Source organism: Choloepus didactylus, chromosome 7 (assembly GCF_015220235.1).
Source record: "Choloepus didactylus isolate mChoDid1 chromosome 7, mChoDid1.pri, whole genome shotgun sequence".
NCBI lineage: Eukaryota > Metazoa > Chordata > Mammalia > Pilosa > Megalonychidae > Choloepus > Choloepus didactylus.
In genome coordinates, this window is record NC_051313.1 from 136892855 (window position 1) to 136916700 (window position 23846).

The 23846-nt window shown below is 38.8% G+C and overlaps 1 protein-coding gene across 4 annotated transcripts in view; it reads left to right on the forward strand.

Moving 5' to 3' along the window:
• ATXN1 (ataxin 1) overlaps positions 1 to 23846 on the forward strand; it is a 508626-nt gene that overhangs the window by 222688 nt on the left and 262092 nt on the right. For all 4 annotated transcript variants that reach the window (XM_037844369.1, XM_037844370.1, XM_037844372.1 and 1 more), the window contains one exon: positions 4843 to 4972. The gene's annotated coding sequence lies outside the window, so the exon portion shown is untranslated. The remainder of the gene's footprint in view (positions 1 to 4842; positions 4973 to 23846) is intronic.

Here is a 23846-nt window from a genome sequence, read left to right on the forward strand (position 1 = left end):
AACCAGGTAAATTTAAAGATTGTGGCAATGTTCCAGTGAATACATAAGAGAACGCCTCTGTTGTGAAGGGAAATACAACAAGAATAATTAAAGAAACGGACTTTTTTTACTGATAAATTTCCAATTCTTAGAGACAACCTTTCTATACATGGAACATGAAGCACTGTTAATACTGTGAAGAAATGAATTAAATAAACACAGTTCCGACGTGGGAAAAAAAAAAAAAAAAAAAAAAGGATGCTGAATTTCGTCATATGCTTTTTCAGCATGTATTGAGATGATCATTTGATTTTTCCCTTTTGATTTGTTAATGTGTTGTATTACATTGATTCATTTTCTTATGTTGAACCATCCTTGCATGCCTGTAATGAACCCCACTTGGTCATGGTGTATGATTTTTTTAATGTGTCTTTGGATTCTATTTGCAAGTATTTTGTTGAGAATTTTTGCATCTGTGTTTATTAGGGAGATTGGCCTGTAGTTTTCCTTTCTTGTAGCATCTTCATCTGGTTTTGATATTAGAGTGATGTTGGCTTCATAAAATGAGTTAGGTAGTGTTCCATTTTCTTCATTTTTTTTTTTGAAAGAGTTTAAGTAGGAATGGTGTCAGTTCTTTTTGGAAAGTTTGGTAGAATTCCCCTGTGAAGCCATCTGGCCCTGGGATTTTATTTGTAGGAAGCTTTTTGATGACTGATTGGCTCTCTCTGCTTGTGAACGGTTTGTTGAGGTCTTCTATTTCTTCTCTGGTAACTCTAGGTTGTTCATATATTACCAGGAAATTGTCCGTTTCTTCTAAATTCTCTAGTTTGTTGGCATACAGTTTTCATAGTATTCTCTTAGTTTTTTTTTTTTTTTTTTAATTTCTTCAGGGTCTGCAGTAATGTCCCCCCTCTCATTTTATTATTTTGTTTGTTTGGGTCTTCTCACTTTTTGACTGTATCAGTCTAGCTAAGGGTTTGTTGATCTTGTTGATCTTCTCAAAGAACCAACTTTTGGATTTATTTATTCTCTCTATTGTTTTTTTGTTTTCAACCCATTTATTTCTGCTTTAATCCTTGTTATTTCTTTTCTTCTACTTGCACTAGGATTAGTTTGCTTGCCTTTAAAGCTCTTAAAATCTAAAGGGAGAGATAGACGTGCTTGAGAAACAAGTGCAAGAAGATATGATAATAGCTTTAATACAGAAGATACAAGGTGTATCCTTATACAAAATGGAAAAAAAGAGGGTCCCAGCTTCCCAGAAGGTATTAGGGAAATATTGACAGAGAAGCAGCCCCTGCTCTAAGACTTGAAGGATGAATTTGAATTTGAAAAGGTGATGGCCTGGAGGGAACAGAACAGACATGGGTATGGGAAGAAGCAGGAGTGAGGTGTGGGCAGTCTGGGAGCTCTGGGGATTCAGTGGTACTGAGTGGCGTGGCAGATGCTGAAGGAGAGACAGGGTTGACTGGAGTCGGATCACAAGAAGCATGCATGCCATTCAAAGGAGTGTAGATGTTATACTCGGTGGGTTGAAAAATCATCATCAAATTGATTTAGCAAGCACTAAATTATAAGGAATAAAGATGTCCTCCTTCCCTTCCCCTCTGCCCCCCTCCCCATCTCTCCCTCCTTCCTTCCCCTTCCCTCAGTTCCATCCTTTATATATTCATTTAACAGATTTTTATAGGGTGCCTATAATGTACCAAACCATGTGTTGGATAAAAGGGTGGCCAAACACAAACACAGTTCTACCTTCATGGAACTTACTAGAGTGGGGGTGGAGTGGGGGGCAAGCATCAATCAATGAGTCGAATGAATAAATGTAAAATTACAGTGAAAACCAGTATAAAGAGGGAGACTGATTGTATAAAAAGCAGGTAGTAGTAGATAGAGACCCGGTTCAGGAGGTCTGGAAGGCTCCTGGAGGCGAGGAGGACTGAGCTGCCAGCTGAAGGAGAAAAGAATTCAAGATCAGAGGATGAAGGGGGCGGGATGGTTTGGGTAGCAAGCTTAGCAAGGAGGAAATCGGGTGCAAAAGCCCCAATGTCGAGGGGAGTAAGGTGCTTTCAGGGAAGTGAAGTAAGCCTGAAAAGCTGGAGTGCCAGCTGGAAAAGAATGCAGGGCTGGAAGCAGGGAGGGCTTGATCATAGGTGTGGTTCATAATTTGGAAGAGGAAGGTGTCAAGATGATATTGGTATCGTTTGCTGGGCCAGGGAATGTGGGAGAGAGAGGGGGATCCTCTCTGCTTGGATTTCCAGAAAACCCTAGGGGAGAGGTAGGGAAGACATTATCATGTATGTGAGGCTCAAGTTTGGCCTTGAAGAGCTGAGTAGGGTCATCCAACTGGCAAGGAGGAAACAGCATGGTGATCAAAGGGAATAGAATATACGAAGGCGCAGAGGCATAACCAGAATAGTGCAAACAAACACTCACATATGTGCACACATACAGAGAAAAAATTATTAGGGGACCCATAAGTAGATATGTTGGTTTCCTGATAATGCTCATATCTATTTTGTGTCGCAGTCACTTAGAGTTTGTAGAATTTATAAATCATTAAAAATGTTTAAGTTCTTTTTAAGTTGTAGGCGTATTATAAGGTATAAAAATTCTTCTCTGTATTTACCACATCTTTATTTAGGGATTCATATGTGGCTCTTGATTATTATTATCTGTCCTCTTTCTAATGAAATCTAGCCATTTAGGTAGGGCTTCATTTTATGTTTTTACTTAGTGTTTTGGCATCTGGATTTGGGATGATTTGGTATTTTAAACTAACTAAAATAACCATAAATTTACTCTTGATTGAAATGTGAACATTTTGACTTCATTTTAGCTTTAGAATTAAAGTCAAAGGAGAGTCATATCCAGGAACAGCAATGCTACAATTTCAGTGCATATCAATTCTGGGGGAAAAAATAAGGTGGTGATGATTTGATATTAAATTTTTAATATTAAGTACAGAAGTGTTGATAGCAAGATCAATTTTAGAGAGGTGATATAGTGCTGGAATTATGAGTGTGGACTCTGTGGATGATATAGCCTTTAATAATGACTTTAACATCTACTGTCTTTATGAGCTCTCAGTTTTCTTGTCAATAATACTGAGATAATAAGCGTAACTAGCTACCTCCCAGGATGGGATTGAGTGAGGATATGTGTGTAAAGCACTAAAGCAGTGCAGAGCCTGTAGTGAGTGTTCAGCAAATGTTAGTGATGGCTTGGGGTAGACTGATCGCCTGCCTTGCGTGAGTCACCAACAGAGAGGCATGGACAGTTGCTAAAGTCAAGTCTGGCTGTTACTGCAAATGTGTGTTCTAATCTGCATAACTTGATGGCTAGAAGGAATCTTAAAGATCGTCTAATTCAGTGATACTTTCTGGAGAGGAACTACTTTTTCCTTCTATCAAATTTGGAATCATTAGGCAGGGGAAGGAGGAGCAGTAGTATGAGTTGGATGGTAGCGTTCCTAAGGTTAGGGGATGGGGTGGGAGCCAACCCCAGGTCCTAGCCCTTTCCTCCCTGTAACTGCCAATAGGCCTCCTGGATGAGAACCTGCTGGTCCTGCTTGCTGAGTTTTTTTTTCTAATTCATTTTATTGAGATATATTCACATACCACGCAGTCATACAAAACAAATCGTACATTCAGTTGTTCACAGTACCATTACATAGCTGTGCATTCATCACCAAAATCGATCCCTGACACCTTCATTACCACCCATTCAAAAATAACAAGAATAATAATTAAAGTGAAAAAGGGCAATTAAAGTAAAAAAGAACACTGGGTGCCTTTGTTTGTTTGTTTGTTTGTTTTTTTCCTTTCCCCGTTTTTCTACTCATCCATCCATAAACTAGACAAAGGGGAGTGTTGTCCTTATGGCTTTCCCAATCCCGTTGTCACCCCTCATAAGCTACATTTTTATACAATCGTCTTTGAGATTCATGGGTTCTGGGTTGTAGTTTGATAGTTTCAGGTATCTACTGCCAGCTACCTCAATTCATTAGAACCTAAAAAGGGTTGTCTAAATTGTGCGTAAGAGTGCCCACCAGAGTGACCTCTCGGCTCCTTTTGGAATCTCTCTGCCACTGAAGCTTATTTCATTTCCTTTCACTTCCCCCTTTTGGTCAAGTAGATGTTCTCCATCCCACGATGCTGGGTCTACATTCCTCCCCGGGAGTCATATTCCACGTTGCCAGGGAGATTCACTCCCCTGGGTGTCTGATCCCACGTAGCGGGGAGGGCAGTGATTTCACCTGCCAAGTTGGCTTAGCTGGAGAGAGAGGGCCACATCTGAGCAACAAAGAGGCATTTGGGAGGAGGCTCTTAGGCACAATTATAGGGAGGCCTAGCCTCTCCTTTCCAGCAACAGTCTTCCCAAGGGCAAGTCCTGTGGTACAGGTCTCAGCCCACCAAACCACCAGTCCCCTATGTCTGTGAGCACATCAGCAACCATTGAGGTGGGGCAGCCCAACACCCCTGCATTTTCCACCAGCTTCTTAAGGGGGCTCTGCATATTATTTTTCCTTGTGTGTTTTTTTTTTAAATCAACTGTATTAAAAAAAAAAGAAAAAATTTAAAAAAACATACACTAGAAAAACATTTCAAACAGACCATAACAGGGGAGTAAGAAAAAGACAACTAACCTAAAATAACTACTTTACTTCCAACATGTTCCTACTCTACCCCAAGAAAGTAACCTAATATATGCTTGCTGAGTTTTTGATGCTCCGATTTAAGAGCCATGTGTAGTGTGTGTGTGAGAGAGAGAATATGCAAAAATAATCATGTTCCTCTTTTCTGTGACTTCAGCCACAGAAAGCTGCCTGACTCAGTGGGAATATTGTTTTTGTAATTACAGGTCCATGCATTTTCCATTGAGTTTCTCTGCTGCCACCCTTTCTACTCAAGCAACGTCTGTGTGAAAAGATCCACTGGGAATGAATTGACTGCTTGTGTTTCTACATTGTGATGAAAGCACATGGTTACAGGTAAACATCTCCTAAATCTTTACCCAGAGATAACTATCATTGTGTTGGAAAGTCTCCAAGAGAGTAGTGGGGTATATACCTATTGATTCTCTCTCTCTCTCTCTCTCTCTCTCTCTCTCTCTCTCTCTCTCTCTCTCTCTCTCTCTCTCTCTCTCTCACACACACACCCACACACACACACACACACACAAAACACATAAACATACATCTATATACTCACACATTCTCCATCTATTTCTTCTTTTTCTCTGTTTTTTATAAAAAATGGAACCTTTGCTTTTTCATGGGAATGGAAATAACATTTACTTATTTTGAGGCCACTGAATAGAACAGATGGCAAGACATCGATAAGAAAGGTATTATATCCTGTTGACAATATTCATAAATGTAGTTAGAGACTACCATCAGATGATAGAGAACAGTGCGCGGATACTATAATCTAACATTCTTGTTCCTCTTAATAATGTAATAAGGAACATCTTTTTATATCCACAGATATTTTTCTATTACACTACTTTTAATAATGATATAGTATAGCATTGTATGGCCATCTTAAAATTCATTTAATTGATCCCGTCTAGCTGGACATTTAGGTTTTTAGTTTCTGTCTCTCCCTTTTTTATTTTTATTTTTTTGCTTTCATTCTATCATAAATGTTCTTATAACTCTATATTAGTTCCCATTAATAATGGTTTCCCTAGGATAATTTCTTAGCAGTGAATTGCAGAATATAAGTTTATAGTGTGATGATTTTTGCTTTCCAATAAAGTCATACCAGTTTATATTTCCAGAGGCAGTCAAACACGGTGTTCCTACTTCCATGCAATTTTGCCAATGCTGGAAATTTTGAATACAAAATAGTCTCTGCCAATTGATTACGAGAAACAGTATCTCCATGTTTGTTTGATTTTGCTTTTATTTGTAAATCATACTATTTTGAAGAACCTTCCTCCTGTAGATAGTAGCACCCTTACCAGATTTTGACGTTTGAGAAATAATACTAAATCAAGGAGGAGTGGAGTATCATAGGGACTTCCCTTTTGGCCAAATTCTTTGAGAAGTTCTTCCCTTTTGGCCAAATTCTTTGAGACAGTCACTGGATAGCAGAGTTTTCCTGTGAAAACCATGGTTTTACATTTGTTAAAAAGAATAAAACGATGTTAATAAACAGCCCTTATTAAACATGTGTCTGAAGTTACACTGCTTATTATTTAATACACACATTATGTTTATACATGTGAATATCCTATATTGGGGACATTATTAAATACAATTACAGTAGCTCCATCTGCTGCAGAGGCTGTAGATGACAGTGGATTGGATTGCAGGCTCCTTACAGCAGGGACTCAAATTCCAGCTCTGCCTTTCTCTTGAAGTATGACCTTGGGCAAGTTACTTTGCATCTCAGTACCTAAATTTGTAAAATTTAGATTTTCATAGTACCTGTCTCATAGGGTGTTGTTAGAAATAAGTACCTGTGCAATGGTTAAAATAATTAAGAATTCCTTTCAAAAGAATACTTAATGATAGGAGAAAATGATTGTGATAGTAAAAAAAAGCAATGTATGACTCTGACATAGTATAATGCCAATTGTGCAAAAAAAATTTTTTTCTCCTTTTCATTCTACTCTGATATTCAAGAAAACTTGAATGTACTTGTGAATGGCTTTAATTTAAATTAATTACATAATCCCTACCATGGAGAAACTCCCTAAGACTCATTTAACACGGAACTGTGAAATTAAGGCTTCTACTGTGAAAAAAGAGTTTCAGCTCCACCTGGGCTGGTGCAGCAAGTGCTTGAGCCAGCAAGCTTCCTGGCCTCTTGGAGGCACACAGAACCCCTTATTGTCTGGCACCATATGTGGGCTGCCCTATTTGGCTCATCTCTTTTCTCCATTACTAAATAAGTTTCATTTCATAAAGCAGTGAAAGGGAGGGTCATCTTAGAGACCCCCAGTTCTTAGGAAATGTAAACTTCATTCTGCAAACCCACAAAAGGGAAAACTGCATGGGGTTATGGGTCCTTCCAACTTGAGGCTGCATCATAAGGTTGAAAAGTGAGAGGAAAAAAGGACCAAAGAATTATCTGGCAGCAAGAAGACAAGCTCAGGGCGACTGGTCTGTGTTCACCATGGCCTGTCACTGGATACCTGAAAGTAGCCCACGGATGTAGACACTGCATTAGTTTTGGCCCACATTTCCTGGCTAATTTGAACAGCTCTGTACTTTCCAGTAAAAGAGGAACATCTGAATTCCCAATTAAGACCGTTGAGCCTAAGAATTCCTCTTTAACAGGCCATAAATTATTCTCCTCTAGGCGACCATGAGGATAAATAAGAAAATGAAGCTTGTTCATACACACATGGATGTTATTTCAGCAAAATTAATAAATTCATAGAGGGGGGGAGGACAACAAATGTGTCAGGAGAAGAGTTCATTCTGTTCGGCCAGAGTCAAATGAGGCCACTCATGAGTGTAGGTAGAAAGGCTGTACGTGGCGGCAGTAAGGAAATGATCATCTCACTACCATATGGAACATTTGGTATTTGAATGGCACTTAGCTTCCTTTTAAACTACGGAATCATTGGGGTCTCGAACAGAGAGAAAGAAACGGTTCTCTTGCCGTGGATCATTGGCTGGCGTGTGGTAATGCCATCATGGGCTTCTCAGAAGGAATTTCTTTACGGAAGCAGAAGAGTGGGCAATGTTTAACCAGGTACTGTTTTGCAGCCTCAGGCCTGAGATCCAGAAGTTTGTGGTTGTCTCCACAAACTAAGCATGGTTGCCCGAACCATTTCTATGATCGTGTCAGAGATCTACCCATAAGACCAGGCTAAATCATTGTTGAAAATTCAATTCACGGAGCCCCGTAGGGATGTTGGGGTGCCTGCTGCTTTGTCAGTACAGTTGAAGAGAAACTAAACAATGTCTGTAAATTCTGATCTCATTCAGTCTGTCACTATTCATTTATTCATTCAGCAAATACCTTTTTAGGGGTGGCTGTGTATCAGTACAGTGCTAAGTGTTGGAGACACAGTGGGGACCAAGTTAGACATGGTGCTTGCCCAAATGGAGTTTACACACCCATGGGAGATACAGACAACAGCATCGTAACTGGGTTTGGGTGAACAGTGGAGCTAAACTGGACCATTCTAGAAGGAAGCATAGAACTAGAACCTGCTGGCCAGCATTTCAAACCAATGGAAAAAGACCCTGTTGATCTATCCGGAAAGCATAAGGGAGAAAGAAGCAGAAAATAGGGACTGGGACTGAGGTTGTGATTGTTGACCACAGGACCAGATGGGGAAATGAAGAAGGTAAGGAGAAAAGATGACTGTAAAACTTTCCTCAGTGTACAACTGTCAGGACCAGTAAAAAAATCTCTCAACATAGGCAATTTAAATAAGGCATATTGTTGACTATCCTTATCACTAAGAAATTGTGAAATGATTAATGTTTTACTTTCTATGAACTATATACACATGTTCAAGACTGTACAGAATCTTGTCTCCACCCTGATTACATGGTGGTGCTTTCTTTTTTCCACCAACTCTCAAGGGAAGAGTTGGGGTGGTTGCTTCACTAGAATATGTTTACTGTATCCTAAATTGACTAATATATCTCTTTTCTTACCTTATCCTCCATAGTTCATATTAAGAGAGTAAGATTAGTTATATAATTAGCTCTACCTTCTGTTCATAGCCATAATTAACTATATCCATAGTTAATTTTAAACAGACTTTGAAGCTCCGATCGAAATAGTCTCTCTGCTTTCCATAGCTTGGCCTCATTAGTGTTTAGTACTCTTCTGCTCAGCATTGTTGGTGGGATTTCAGTTCTTCTCACTTTCTTCCCTCCATTTCTGGGCGCTTTGAGTTCTCTTTTAAATCAGGATCCACTCAGAAATTTCTTGTATCTCCTTTGTCCTTTGACGCAGGTTTAGTAAAGGCTGCGATTTTGACTTTGGATTTACTATCATCGATCGACCCTTGTTTCTCATTGGAGGCAACCAGTCTTCATGGGGGCTCACTCCCTACCATGTCCTCTACCCAGATGCTTTTCCTTTCTTTGACAAGCCCGGTTTACTTGGCACCCAACCCCCCAGCATATACACACCGCACATTCTGGAACACAAGGCCTTTTCCCATTCAGGGATTTGCAATGCACATTTCCATGGTTAAGAAAACTCTGCTGATGTGCATTAAATATTTTCAGGAGAGATTTCCCCCAAATATATCTTTTAGCATGAATATGTTCTTCCCTTTACCACCCCATCTCCTTCAATCTGGAGGTAGGCAGTTTGAGGGAAGGTATTATTTTCAGAGGCTTGACGTTTGTTCATGGCAAAATGAAAAATGTATGGACAAAACTCAAGAGTACAGGGTGTTTTATCTGTAGGCACAGCTTTTCAGAACTACTTTGGAGTACATTAGAGTTTCTAAAATAATTTACCAGACTTCTGTATGAAATGTGTTATTCTTCAAAGTTTTATAAATACTGTGATTTACCTTTCAGTGTGGAAACAGTCACAGAGTTTTAATATCTTTCTCAAAATAGTGTAGAATATTTTGTCATCTGACATGGTAAAACACATTAGAAAATGGGTGATAGCAAAGCCTACTATCTTGTCTTTCCATGTTGGGACCCTGAATCATAATGTATTTCCTTCTGTCAGTACACTAATCCTGCTTTCTGGGTGGGCAAAATGTACTATTCAGAGGGTGAACATGGTCTAGAAGTGGAAATACAAATTTGATACTTTATCAAAATGACAGTATTCTTTGGTGCTTTTCAAATTACTTGTGTTTTTCTCTTATATTTACCAAATGAGACAAAGCTTATAAATATGTTTTCTAAATTCTAGAATGTTAGGTATTATACCCTTTGATGTTATAGGATTTAGAGGGGGAAAGGAACTTGAAGATGTTTTAGTCACCTTCCCCCCTAATTCAGGACTTCACCCCCAATACCTTAGCACCTTTCATTTCACCAGTGTTCAAATAGTGAATCATTCATTCATTGATTATTGAAACAACCATTATCATTATAAGATTTGAACATAATTTACAGAACTTCTTGGAAGTAATTCATTTTTTTTAGTTTTGCAAGAAACCAACATTCTCATGCCCCTAGATGCCAAGCAGTATCCAGAAAGATCATCTCTTCAGATTAAATGAGAAATATATCATTGATATTTATTTAGGTTTCCACTAAATGTTTTAGTAAAATTTGAGAAGGTAGTTTCTGTGAGTCGGTAATTATATTCTGTCCCTCCAGTTTTCTCTTCAGAAATATTCTTTCCTCTCAATATTTCTCTTTTTTCTTTTTAAAAAGGGGACAGCAGGTCATTGTGAAGATTATATACGTATCAACCCTTAGGATATTGCTTGGCTTGGCACATAGTGAATGCTCAATGAATGTTTGGTTCTTCTCCTCCTACTACTCTGTCCTCTTGTCACCTCTACTTGACACTTGGCATTTTCTGGAGTATCTAAAACAAATAAACATAACCTAACAAAATAAGAAATTTTGTGTTGATATCTTATGCCTTAGAAGCTAGGGCTGTGAATGGCCTCACTTGGCAGATGGTCTGGACCTCGGGGTGTTTCTGTGAATGGACTCAAGTTCTCGTGGGATGTGCTTGGACTGGGAATCACGAGGGCTTGAAACTATCTGTAGGACTTTGAACAGGTTTCACGAAGACCCCTTGGTTCCAAGTTCGCAGCTCTAATATGATTGGGCTGCTCCCTAAGACTTCTTCCACTTCTATAACTTCTCATATTATTAACTCCTTGATGTTTTAAGACTTTGACGTCCTTGTAGAAAAGAACCTATGAAAAGTCACAGTCCCTGTTTATATCCTCTCGGCGCATTTTTAGTATATGCCCTGAGTGTTTTTTTTGTTTGTTTCCTCCTCCATGATTAAGTGGAGCTAATGGTCTACTCCTCCGGTGTTGCTAATAAAGCAGAAAAACAGAACACTCCTTCATGCACAAAGGCAACCCCCTTCCAGATGCTTAACCCCTTAAACTAGTATTCAGTTGGCACAGGGGGATCATCACTTCACTTGCCACTGAAATACAGCCATCTCTGGAGTGAAATTTGGCAGCTGTGTAATAGTCAAGCTGCAGTACTTATATGACAGTTTGGGGAAAGGAGTGAGACAGAAATAGCAGATTCCAAAATAATCCAATTAAAACAGCAGGGAGAGTGAGTCGGGCAACAAGAAGAGAGGCTGGTATGCCCCAAAGCTTGATGATCTCTACTGTCTAGACAATGTGAATTTCAGCCCCAGAAGCTTGAACTGGCATCTCTGTGGCTGAACTCGTGGCCCAGCGTGGACATAGTGCCATGGTCAAGACCCCTCCTACACACACATCAAAGAGGGGACTTGTGTGATGTCCCGCTTTCCCCCAAGAAGTGTTTTTTCCTCTCTCTCTCTACCTGGTGGTCTAATTATCAGCTGTGTGGACGTATAAATAGATCTTTTTAGAGCCACATTCTCCTTTCCCCCCCTGTATAGTATAATATCGTGGTTAAGTATTTATGACCTCAGAACTCACCAAGCTGAAAAGTCGTTATGTGAAGGCACCTTTTACCTGGCTCAGGAGGGATGATCTGGCAAGCCAGAAAGGAAAAAACCCCTCTGTTTAATCCAAGGATCTTGGAAATAATGACAGGAAAGAAAAATTCCAGAAATGTACTTGGGAAACAAATGTATTCAAATAAAAACAGAGAATTCTTAGGTTCTCTAACCGCTTAGAGTAACCACTGTGATAAATATTAAAAGTACATGAAAGTTGTAGTGAGTAAAATTTTTGTAAATGTGCAATATGCACAGCAGCAATTAAAAATACTAAAAGCAAAGAAAAGTTTTATCAACAAAGAAATAATAATATCATCGGATAATAAGATATCTGATCTCTCAAAAGGGAGCTTCCACAGAATAAAGAAAGGAGGTGATAAAGGAACATGCACGTTTTATTTTAACCAGAAAAGAGAGAAGTTTAAAAGCACCTAAAATCTTTAGGTAATAAGCAGAGCTCATATAGATCTATTTTGATAAAGTAGAACCAAAAAAATCAGTTCAAGAAAAATGAAATAAAATTCATGTAGTAGGAAACAAGTGAGATTTGGTGTCAGAAATTCTGATTTTGAGTTTCACTTCTTCCACTTATTAGCTTTGTGACCTTAGGGAAATCACTTCAAATCTGAGGGTTTCTTTTTTCTGGGTCTATAAAATAGAGATACTGGTAATATCTGTCATACATGGGTGTCATGAGGATCAAGTGAAATAATACATAAAAATATTTTATGTGCTAAAAGCCCAGTACAGATGCTATTTCTGTAAATACGTGATGCTGATATCATATAGAGGAAGCTATTAGGAACAGTCATCACCTGTAAGAATAATGTAGACGAACAATCACGTAGAAGAAAATCTGTTGTGTAACAATTAAAAAATATGCATATTTTTCCTCCTCATTTTTTTGGCCCAGAAATTCATCTGTTTTTCTAGGGTATTCCTAAAAATTTTCTGGCCAGCTCTGTAGCAAGAGTTGTGCACTCTCTGTTGAGCTATAAGCCACATGATTTTTTTTTTTTAGGCACCAGAATCATTTATTGAAAAGGACCATCCTTTCCCTCTGTTCTTTGTCATAAATCAACTGTCATATATGTATGGGCCTGTTTCTGGGCTTTCCAATATATTTCATTTGTCCATTTGTTTATCTTGTGCCAATGCTGTATTGTAGTAATTATTGTCACTCTAATGTTTTGATATCCAGTAGAGCAACTCCTTCCTTATTCTTATTTTTCAGAACCAGCCTGTCAAGTTCTGCCAAAAAACAAAACAAAACAAAACAAAACACACACAAAAAAAACAAAAAAAAACAAACAAAAAAACAAACAAACAAAAAACTAACCAACCAACCAACCAGCCTTGTCGGAAGTCTGATCAGAATTACATTAATCTGTAGGTCAATTTGGAGAGAATTGACGTCTTTACATTATTGAATCTTCCAACCCATGAATATAAGCCACATGATTTTATAGTAAATGTTGCTTCAGAGTAAATCTTGAATGACAGGTTAAAGAAAAAGTATGCCGGCTTGTTGCGTTTAATAATCTTCATTTAGGGACGTTTGGGCAGAGAAAGAATGGTGGTTTGTGGGCTATGAGCAAGATGTAAAATCAGTAGGATGCTAAACAATAAAGACTTGAAACAGAGAAGGTGAAACGCGGTAAATCTTTGCAAAGTGTGGGCTGGTGCACTGAAGTTCCCTTTTTGCATCAGCCCATCTGTCTCATTAGCTTCTGTCTCTTAATCACAGACTCCATGAAGTATCTACTTGTCTTTTTTTTTTTTTTTTTTTAAAGCTTTTTATCTTAATCTACAAAAGTTAATGAAAGGAACTCATCTGGATTATATGCTGTTTTTGTGTATTCACACTCAGACCAGGGAATGTAACGGCAGTTTTTATAAAGGGATACTTATGGGAATGCATCTTTGTGCACGTAAGCATATTTGCGTGTGCATTCACGACCGTGCGTGTATTTGTGCAGAAACCCACAGACATAATACATACGTGCATCTGTTGTATACACTGTAACATAGAAAAGACACATTGACATTAATTAGAAAGGGTGATGTGAAACAGTGAAAGTAAAATTCCTTTCGGCAGCACTTACTATTATAATTAAAGTGTATGATGTAACATTGTGTTGTAGGAGAGAGTTTGCTTATTCATCGTTTAGAACAATAGTGGGAGTCAAATATTAACAGGTTTAAGTGTCAGTAAATGTCTGAGCACACATTCTCTATTGTGTGCAGTTCTTGCAGTGAGGCAGTGTCTTTCAGATGTGTCTCTGCTTGCTTGGAGTTCAAAATGTTTTGGATGAAGAATGCTGCAGAGTGTAATTTGTGGCAGAAAATGTGCCCTGATCATTTGTTTATTATTCCTGAGGTTGTTTGCGGGGCTGAACTCTCACATGTAGAAAAGAACAACTTGGTCTGGAATATACTGTAGAAACAGTACAAGGAAATTGAATGAAGTAAAGAGACCTAGGAGTCTATCTTTGATTGATGATGCTTCTTATTTCCTCTTCATTATTCCCTGTGAAGGAATACAAACTATGAAATTGGATTTGAAAACTGGATTAAGACAAATGGCTTCTCAGATTTTTTATCTTCTCTATTTCCAATTTTCTTGGTAAAGCACAGTTATTGTATAGAGAATCCACATTTATTACATTAAATCTTCCTAAAAAGTGTACCCTTGAGGTTTAATTTTAGGAATTAGTTCAGAAGATGCTAATTGGGTGATGATATTTGCCTCTAGATATTTTATACGATCAGTTATTTTCATAGAGTGAGCAGTGGAGTAATTTGGGAACAATTTGGGGCCAGAACACTGTTTGGTCTGGAGAAAGCCTTTCCTGCCCAACCTATCACCTTACCCCCTTTTCCCCCAAGATGGAGATTATACTATATTCATATCCCCATTTGGGCCTTCACTGTACCCTCCAAATACTTTTAGCATGGGCTTGTAGACATACTGTGAGTCTCCACTAACTAGGCTGTAAACCATTTGAAAAAAGGAATTGTTTTATTTGTCTTTCTCACTACAGTACCTAGGACAAGGCATGAAATACAATTTGTTGAATGAATGAATGAATGAATGAAACACCTACCATGTATCTCTCACTGTTTTATACACTAGGGGTAGTGTAGAAGTATAAGACATGGTTGTATCCTCTCTGAAGTGATACAAAATCTAGTTGAGGGGTAGAACAACTCGATCAACAAATAAATACCAGATGGTAATCCAAAAGTTAAAATAGATATCCATGAGTCCATATTAATATAAGTAAATAACTGAATAAATAAATAAACAGGGGAAAGGGACAACTCCTCCTTACAGAAGGATTCTAGTTATTAAACCAAAAGTGGGGGAAAAAGAAAGGCATCATTAGAACACTGTAGTAATATTTGTCTTGGTTAGGTTCCACTGATGGATGCTAAATTTAGTGGGCAAAAGTTTAAGCAGAAACAGAATATTTGTATAGTCTCAAAGTAACTCCACCCCCACCCCCGCATTATTTAGTAACCACACACAGAACAATAGTAACTGTACAGCGGAGACTTCTGGCAGACACCACCTTAAATAAGTGACCAGGGTTGACTTCACCAGCGATGCATGGCTACATCATACACCCCTTGAGAGTAAGCACCGAGAAGGGCGCCTGACCTCTGTGGTCTCGTTCTCAGTAACGCATAACAGAATATAATCGCTTTAATCAAGGGGAAACATCAGACAGACTCAGACTGAAAAGTGTCAGGATCTTAAAGATAAAGGAGGACTGTGGAGCTGTCACAGATTGGAGGCCACCGAGGAGACATGACAGCTCAATGCAATGTGGGTTCCTGGATTGGATCTTGGAGCAGAGGTAAGACGTTAAATGGGAAAACTGATGAAATCCTAATAAATTCTATACTTTTGTTAATACTATTGACCAACATTAATTATCTACTTTCAGTCTTTGTTCTATGGTTATATTAGATATATTAATACCAGGGGAAGCTGGGTCAGAGGGTATAAGGGAACTCTTACTATTTTCCATGACTCTGTAAGTCTCAAATTATCTCAAAAAATAAAAAAATCTGATTGAGGTCATAATACCAATTTACAAGTAGTGATAATAGTGCTATATATGACGATATACTGTTGAGAACTTGTCATGGGGTGCAAACTCTATATTCAGGGAGTGTTGAGACGGATGAGATGGCTGGGGATTGAGGTGGTTCTGAAGAGTTTCACGAGAGAAGGAAGCATGGCTGGGACCTTGAAAGGAGTGTAGGGATGATGGTAGGTGAAAACTCAGGTTATTCTAGGTGCAGGGGCCATGGACAGAAGCTTGAAGGGATGTATGTGGCTTCCATGGGATGTATTGGAGGGGCCAGCCTGAGTGATGGGTGGGGTCTTGCTGGAGGTGAGAATGAGAGGAGGTTGGACAGCTGTCAGGAAGAGATAGATGGTAGAGGATCTTTAAGACCTGGCAGAGGAGTGTAAAGTTGACGTGGCAGATGAGACAGAATTTCAAGTTCTTGTTTAGGGAAGCCACTCAGTGAAATTGCATATCCATGAAGTTGTGAGTCCAGGGTGGTTGGAGTTGGGAGAGACCGGGGGCAGATGAGTTAGGAGTTAAAAGGTATTGAGAGTCTTTGTTGGAGAGCATGGTAGCAAAAAAGGAAGAGGAGGCAAAAATATTCCCAAGCATTTGAAGGGGATTGATGGATATGGGGAGACCAAGAAGGAGGAGCTAAAGATGATTCCTGGTTTAAGCTTACAAGTTAGGTTGTGTTGGTGGTGGTAATTGACAACACCATGCCCACAGATATGTAAATCCTTCCATTGAAGAATTCTGCATTCTAGATAACCAGGGAAGATTAAGAAAAGTAGAAATACTATGTCTGCCCACACTGAATCATGGAGCGGGAAAGCCCATGGCAGGGGCTGGGCTGAACGAATTTAGAGGGGACCAGGTCAGACCCGTGCAAATAAAAAGAAGTGAGAGGATTGCTCTATTCCCAGCAGCAGCAATGAACAGTGGTGGTGTATCTTTCAAGTTGGCGTTTCTCTCCCCTTGATAAAGATGTCAAGCCTACCACTGTGACTCCAAACACAAGAAAACCCTCTTTATTAAATCATCATTCTACTTAAGAAAAGCCCACAGTACTCTTTCAGGTCTGTCAAGAGCGAGGTCTCCGGGTCCCCATGGTACCAAATGCAAAAGTTAAAATACCGTACAAGTACATTGAACTGTGTGCTAAAGTTTCAGGCTCTGCGTGGTCAGTCACCTTATCTTTTTCAGTTTGTTTCATACAATATTACCCATTCCACACACCTTTAGTTGATGCTCTTGGTGGCTTTGGCTGTGTTACTCTTTTCTCTTGGGCTTGTCCCTCTCCTCTGCATTACTTTGGAAAGGGTTCGTATAGCCTTTATTCCCTTGTTGCCATCAGTTATTTAACTAATTTCTATTTGTAGCTCAAAGAAAATCTGCAGCAAGCTGGTACCCTTCCATCTCAACAGTATAACCTGTTACCCCATCTAGTTGGTTGAGGTTAGTCTTGGGAGGAAAAGGTGCTGCAGCTTGATGGTATCAAGTTAGGGCAGAAAAGTAGGTGTGTTCCCTCAGAACGGATTTGTACTTACTCATTTGATTATGAGTGGCAGTGATTGGGTTTAGGCACTGAAGGTCTTTGAAGCTCTAGAGGTCTTTGAAAATCTCCATTCTTTTCTCAGGCAACATTGTCAATTATGTTTCTTAACAATTGAGTTCGTATGCCTTCTTTGATATCAGGCAGTCATTAGGCTAAATAAACATTCACGGACAATAAGCAACTGAAGAGAACGTTAACTCCATTTTATGGCTAACTATAAATGGAGGTTGCTTGGTATATTCCTAAAAACATGAAATTGTGGCTGTTCTGATTCTGGACCAGAGATTAAGCATTGAGCTTACTTTTGAAACATGTAAACGTAAACTTGCTGACCCCCTTTTAAGGATAACAATCCTCCGTGAACTGTGAATTGCCTGTGGTGCTTTTAAAACATAGTTTGAATGACAGTGTACAACATAATATAAATTGATGTTTTGTGTAGAACATAAAAAGGAATTATATCTTTTATAGAAGAGCAGACATTGGCACTAGTAGAAATACCCTGGAAAGTGACCAATAAGCTCCCTTTATGGGCTTTCAATTTAGCACATATGTCCAAACTGGAAGGATAAAGAATCTTTTTATGTCGTTTTTACTGATATATCAGCTTCAGTATTTTTTCATAGGGAATGTATTTCAAAATTGTAATTGTAGCCAGTGTGTATATAAATGTTTATTTTGTCTAATGGTTCTTTCCACAGTCGTATATATACAACTCAGTTTTTCTCTCATCTCAGAGTACCTGAGGTTTTTGAGTATGGTGCATTTACTACCGTGGTGTTTTGGTTTGCTAAAAAAAATGCTGCTGAAATGCAATTTATCAGAAAATGGGTTGGCTTTTAACAATGGGGATTTTATTGAGTTACAAGTTACAATTCTAAGGCTGTGAAAATGTCCAAATTAAGGCATCAACAAGAGGATACCTTCTCTGAGGAAAGGCTGCTGGCATCTGGGGTTCCTGTCACATGGGAAGGCACGTGGCGACGTCTGCTGATCCTTCTCTCCTGGGTTTCGATTTCAATGGCTCTGTCTCTCTCAGCTCCTGTGGGTTCTTCTTGCTTCTCTGGGAGTTTCTTTCTCTGCTTTCTCTCCAAATGTCTCTGCCTTTTATCCTCTCATAAAGGACTCCAGAGAAGGATTAAGACCCACCTTGAATTGGGTGGGTCACATCTCAGTTGAAACAATCTAACCAAAAGTCCCACCCACAATAGGTCTGCACCCACAAGAATTGATCCAAAGAACATGGTCTTTTCTGGGGTACATAACAGCTTCAAACCAGCACACATGGGTATTTCATTTTCTTTGGCAGCAGAAGTGCAGAGCCCAGGGAACCATTCTGAACTTATTCTCATAGAAGTCACAAGGAGAGGGCAGATGGAATCCCTGCTCCAGAAGCCTCAGCCAAGCTCCACAAGGATTGGGAAGCCTATCAGGCCATCCTTAGTCAAAGAGATGGTACATGTGTGTCAAACAGACACATTCCTTGGTATGCCATGAGAAAAATAGTCACGTAATGTAGTGTTCCTTTCTAGAGATGCAGCAAAGAGTTGATGGCAGAGAGTACAGAAAGAGTTGTTGTGGAGGAGCAAGGAGAGAAAGCCAAGTTTCTGGATTAGACAAAATCTATTTCAAATTGTATCTTAATTTAGAGTTTCTTACTGTACCAAGTAACAATTCAATAATGGAATAGGAGACATTTACGGGGGTGGGGGGTACAGTTATAGATTCTTTCCCTTCTTCCCTCTCTTCTATCCTTCTTTAGTCTCTGCTCTGCCTTTTTCCACTAAAAGTAAACTGAATGAAAGAGGAGCAAATGGAGGTAAGCCATTTTTAACAAAATCCAAGTGAGGTTGGTTTGGTGAATTTAGTCAGAAAAATGCAGTGATTATAGTTTTCTTATCCAGAACACATATTTCGGAGACCCTAAGCTATTTATGAATCTGGAAGAAATAGGAAAAAGCTTCTCAGTCAGGAGAAAAATAATGGACCAAAAAATCCTGCTCTTTCCTCCGGAGATGATGCCCTGAAATACCAGAACTCTGTTCAGGTAGATGATACTCAAGGTGAGGTTAATGATTTACCAAGGGTATTAGTTAGGGTTGTCTAGGGAAACAGAATCAATGAGAGATATCTGTGAATATAAGATTTATAAAAGTGTCTCACGCTACTTTGGGTATGCACAAGTCCAAATTCCATAGGGAAGGCAGCAAACTGGCAACTCCAATGAAGATGTGCGATGAACTCCTCAGGAAACAAACTGGCAACTTCGACGAACTCGTCGGGAAACACTTCGCTGGGCAGCCGCAGAAGTGAAGGTCCTTTATCTGTCACGCTTAAAAGTCTTCAACTGATTGATTGGATTAAATCCAACCAACTGCATTCTCTCATTGTGGAAGACACTCCAGTCTTCGTTGATGTCATCAGTCACAGCTGCAGCCAATTGACTGATGATTTAATAAACCAGCCTGTTGGTTTATTAACCAGCCACAAATGTCCTCGCAGCAATGGTTAGGCCAGTACTTCCTTGACCAGACACCTGGGTACCATCACCTGGCCAAGCTGACACTTGAACCTAACCATCACACCAAGTTTAGGTATCCAGTTTGCTAAATAGATAAAAAGGAATAAGAGGGCTTGATAGTGTTAAATATACTGATGTTAGTGAAGGAAGGAGAAAAACTGTAAAAATTAGCAGCTCCTTACAAACGTTCAGCACTGTGGGACCATTTAGTTGGGAGATGAACAAACCTAGTTGATTAGTCAGGGTAGGCTAACAGGTAGGACCTTCTCTGAGCTGCAACAAAGAGATGATGTTAGATGGAGAACAAACATTGCAGTAACAATGAACCCCAAATCTCAGGAGTTCAGTGCAATGGAAGTTTCCCTCTTGCTCATTTTACAGTTCACTACAGATATTCTATGGGAAGCCACCCACGTGGTGCTGATTCCCAGACCCCAGGCTCTTCCCTCTGTGGCTCAGCCATTCCAAGGGTGTTGGGAGTCCTTCACTGGATCTTCTGCATCCAGCCAGCAGGTGGGGAAAGACAGAGAGTGAATGATCCCATTGGAGCATTGGAGGGTTGTATTATGGAAGTGACATACATCACTCTTTTCCTTATGTCATTGGCCAGAACTTTGTCACATGGACATACCTAATTGGAAGGGAAACTGGGAAACATCAATCTTTGTGTTAAGGAGGACAACAAAACTGGTTTGCTGGAAAACTAACCAGCCTCTGTTACAACTGGATACCTTTGTAAGCCTGATGTCCCCCTTTGCCTCCATCCTAGTCCCATCCTAGAGTTTGCCTTAAGTACCCAGTTATTTGAGGATACCATGTATTGGGATTTTTCATCCTTCACTCCATTTGTATCTGAATTTATATTCCCTGATGTCATCTACATGGTCAGAAGAACAAGCTATTGTGTGTACTTCACATGGAAAGAACATGAACCTGTAAACACTGCCACTAGATGACACTCCACTACCATCCTGGGTTTGGGACTCAACCCCTGCCTTTTATTTCCTAGGAGTTGGGTTCTGCTCCTATTTACCATTACTAATTTCCTGGAGACTTCCTGAAACTATCCCAGCCCTTCCAGGCATCCTCATTGCCTTTGTTCTATATACTCAGTGTCCCATTCTACGCTCTCAAGATTTTATTTCCTGTAAGAACTCTGAAACTAGTCTTTACTGAAATGAACGATTTATTAGCCTTTGATTATCAGATGACTGGGCACAGGAATGACGATTAAGGGAGGAAGATTGAGAGTTAGCCATATAAAATTATTTTGGTACTCTATTTTATGGGCTGGAATAAAGCATTTAGACAGTGGGAGGCATGTATAAAGAGAGGCAGACAGATGCCAGAGAAAGCTTTGAAAGTTCCCAGGTAAGGAAGAAGACATGTTCTTCTTTCCTAGCTCTTCCTGATTTTTGCTCTTAACCATTCCCTGCTCCAAAAGAGACAATTTGGGACAACTGGCAAATTGGTACCAGAGTTTTTCTACAATATGGGCTTAGTAGCTCTTGTCCGCTTTTCTACAGAGCCAAGCACTACTTATAACATTGTTTCTCTGAGAAAATGTGTTTGGAGTTCCAAACAGCGGACTTACAAATGAACTTTCAGTACACAGATCATTCATAAATTGTGGACTGCTTGTACCGGGGATGTAACCCTGAGATAACATTTATCTGTGCTTTATCAATATGGGCTTGTCAAGATGACTTATGTTTACTTTTCTCTGCCTTCATTTTGATGATAGCCTCCCACTTAAAATTTAATACCCTTTTTATGTTTGGAGAAACATCCCCTTTGGAGGTGCTTCAAAAATTCTTGTGAATTGAAATAATGATTTTTATTTTATCTCCCAATTTATCTTTAGTAGGAGTCATGGCTATGAAAATCCTTTGCTCAGGCAGTCTGTAAATTGTCGAAAAATTGAGAGCTATTTAAAGGAAGTAGGAAAAAAAAAAGAACCCGTTTCTAGTATTACCCTGGGTTGTCAGATATCTTGCAATATAATTATTGTGTTGGTTTATAAAGGTTAAAGAACTCTGAAGTTTATAATTCTCTTTTGTGTGTGTTTTCCACACATATAAGGGGGAAATCCAACACACCGAAGCAAAATACCTTGTTAACATAAAAGTTCTGAGCATTCTGAGCATTTTTATAGTTTGTTTATGCCTAGACATAATTCATGGGTTTTATATTTGCTCTTACAGATGTCTGATGAATCAGTTATTTGCTCTATAGAGCTACTTCATAGATTGCAAACCTTGTTTATTGCACATCTCTGTTTACATGTGACACGTGCACAGAAATAGTCTTGCTGGCATGCAAATGTAAAGCAAAAAGATCTGATCCTAGAGCTTCTGCTTCTTAGGGAACTTACTGTCCATACACAGGTGAAAATTGCAGTTGTTAGCTGAGCAGTTGGCAAAATATGATCACAAATGTTACATTGTTCTGTTAGGAGGTAAAAGTATATTCTGCAGCCTTGTCAAACTTAACATTGTCAGGATGATGTGCTTCCATATTAAAAAGAGTTACTTTGTTTCCCCCCTCACACATTCACGCTGCAATGGTATGAAACATTTATTTCAGCTATTAGTATGACTTGCACTGGTAGACTCAGACTTTGATGCTACTGTAGTTAAAATTTAGTGAATAGCAGTCACGTTTAATGGTCTTGCCCTTCTGTGTGAAACAATACTGCAGGCCATGCAAGAAACATATCCTTTTAGTTAGAATTTTATGTATTTTATTATATCTTTTGATGATATATCTTACCTTACAAAACTGTGAGAATAATCTTGTTGGAATGATCTTTCTATGACCCCAGTCTACAATTATCCACCCTCCAAATTGTCTTCACCAGATTTCAGATCACCTTTATGTTAAATGTTCAGTAATTGACAAATACCTTTGAAAGGATTTTGAGAACTTGAACAGCAATGCTTTGGTTTAATACAAAGAAGCCTATATGAGTGGGAAAGAGAGCATTTTATGAATTTGTATGCTACATAAAAGTCAGGCATCATGATTAAATACTCCCGGATTATTACCGAGCATTGAATGCCAACACATACAAAGAACAAGTTATATTTTCCCGTAAGTAGATTGCTATAATATTACTAGAGTTGCTAGAAGCTACTGTAATATTACAACACAGTGTTTGGGGATTCCAGAGTTCTAAAATGCCAACAAAAATCATTAATTAAGGGGGATCTCTAAAGGCCCCACAGAAACATGGTGCTGTCTGAATTTTTCAAACTTACGAGCAAAAACAGAATAGGGCATTGCATTCCTTTTTATGTCTGGATGCAAAAATACACAATGTGGAGGGCAGAATATAAATCATTAAATTTAATGGATTTATGTTTTTTGATCAGCCCAAGTTTGCAGAGTTCAAGGCTTTTTATTCACATAGAGACACATGAGCGCTATAATCTTGTTATTCAACTTACATGATCTGCTTTTAATTTCCAGTGTCATGAAAAAATTCTCCTTATCTCTTTCTGGAGACTTTTTTCTTTTCTTTTTGGTCTTCCAGAGAATCATGCTGTTTTCAGTGTGATGGTGCTTTGTTTCATTTGTAGATTATACACACCAAATATGGTTGGCACCTCTTCATAGAAATTAGGCCCAGTGGGCTAGTTTATCTTCCCTGAATATGCTTGAGTCAGTGGAAGTTTATGTTTTATAGCTGACATTCCACTGACTTGAGTAACCTGTTATAAAACATGATGCATTATCATTTGTTTTGTGTTTTTAGTCCTGATCGTTTTATGAAGAGACTTATTAACATTTAAAGAAACTTTCTTAACTCTATTTCATTAAAATTATTTACATAGAAATTCCTTGAGAAATGTTTTCATATTTGATTTCCAGAATATTTGAATAGTAAAGATAATTTTTACGGTCCTTCTGGTTCTTGTGGCTATTATTATCATTAATATTATTAATGAATGAATGGTTATTGTGATTTTTTAACATCATTGTTCCCTTAAATCAGTTGCTTTTTATGAAAAAGGTTGGTGTCCTGGGATCGATAGCATCATCTTAGAGGTTACTTTTTAGGCAGTTACTGGCATGTTTATCAGATAAGTCAAGGATCAAATGGACCATGGGGAATGATTTTC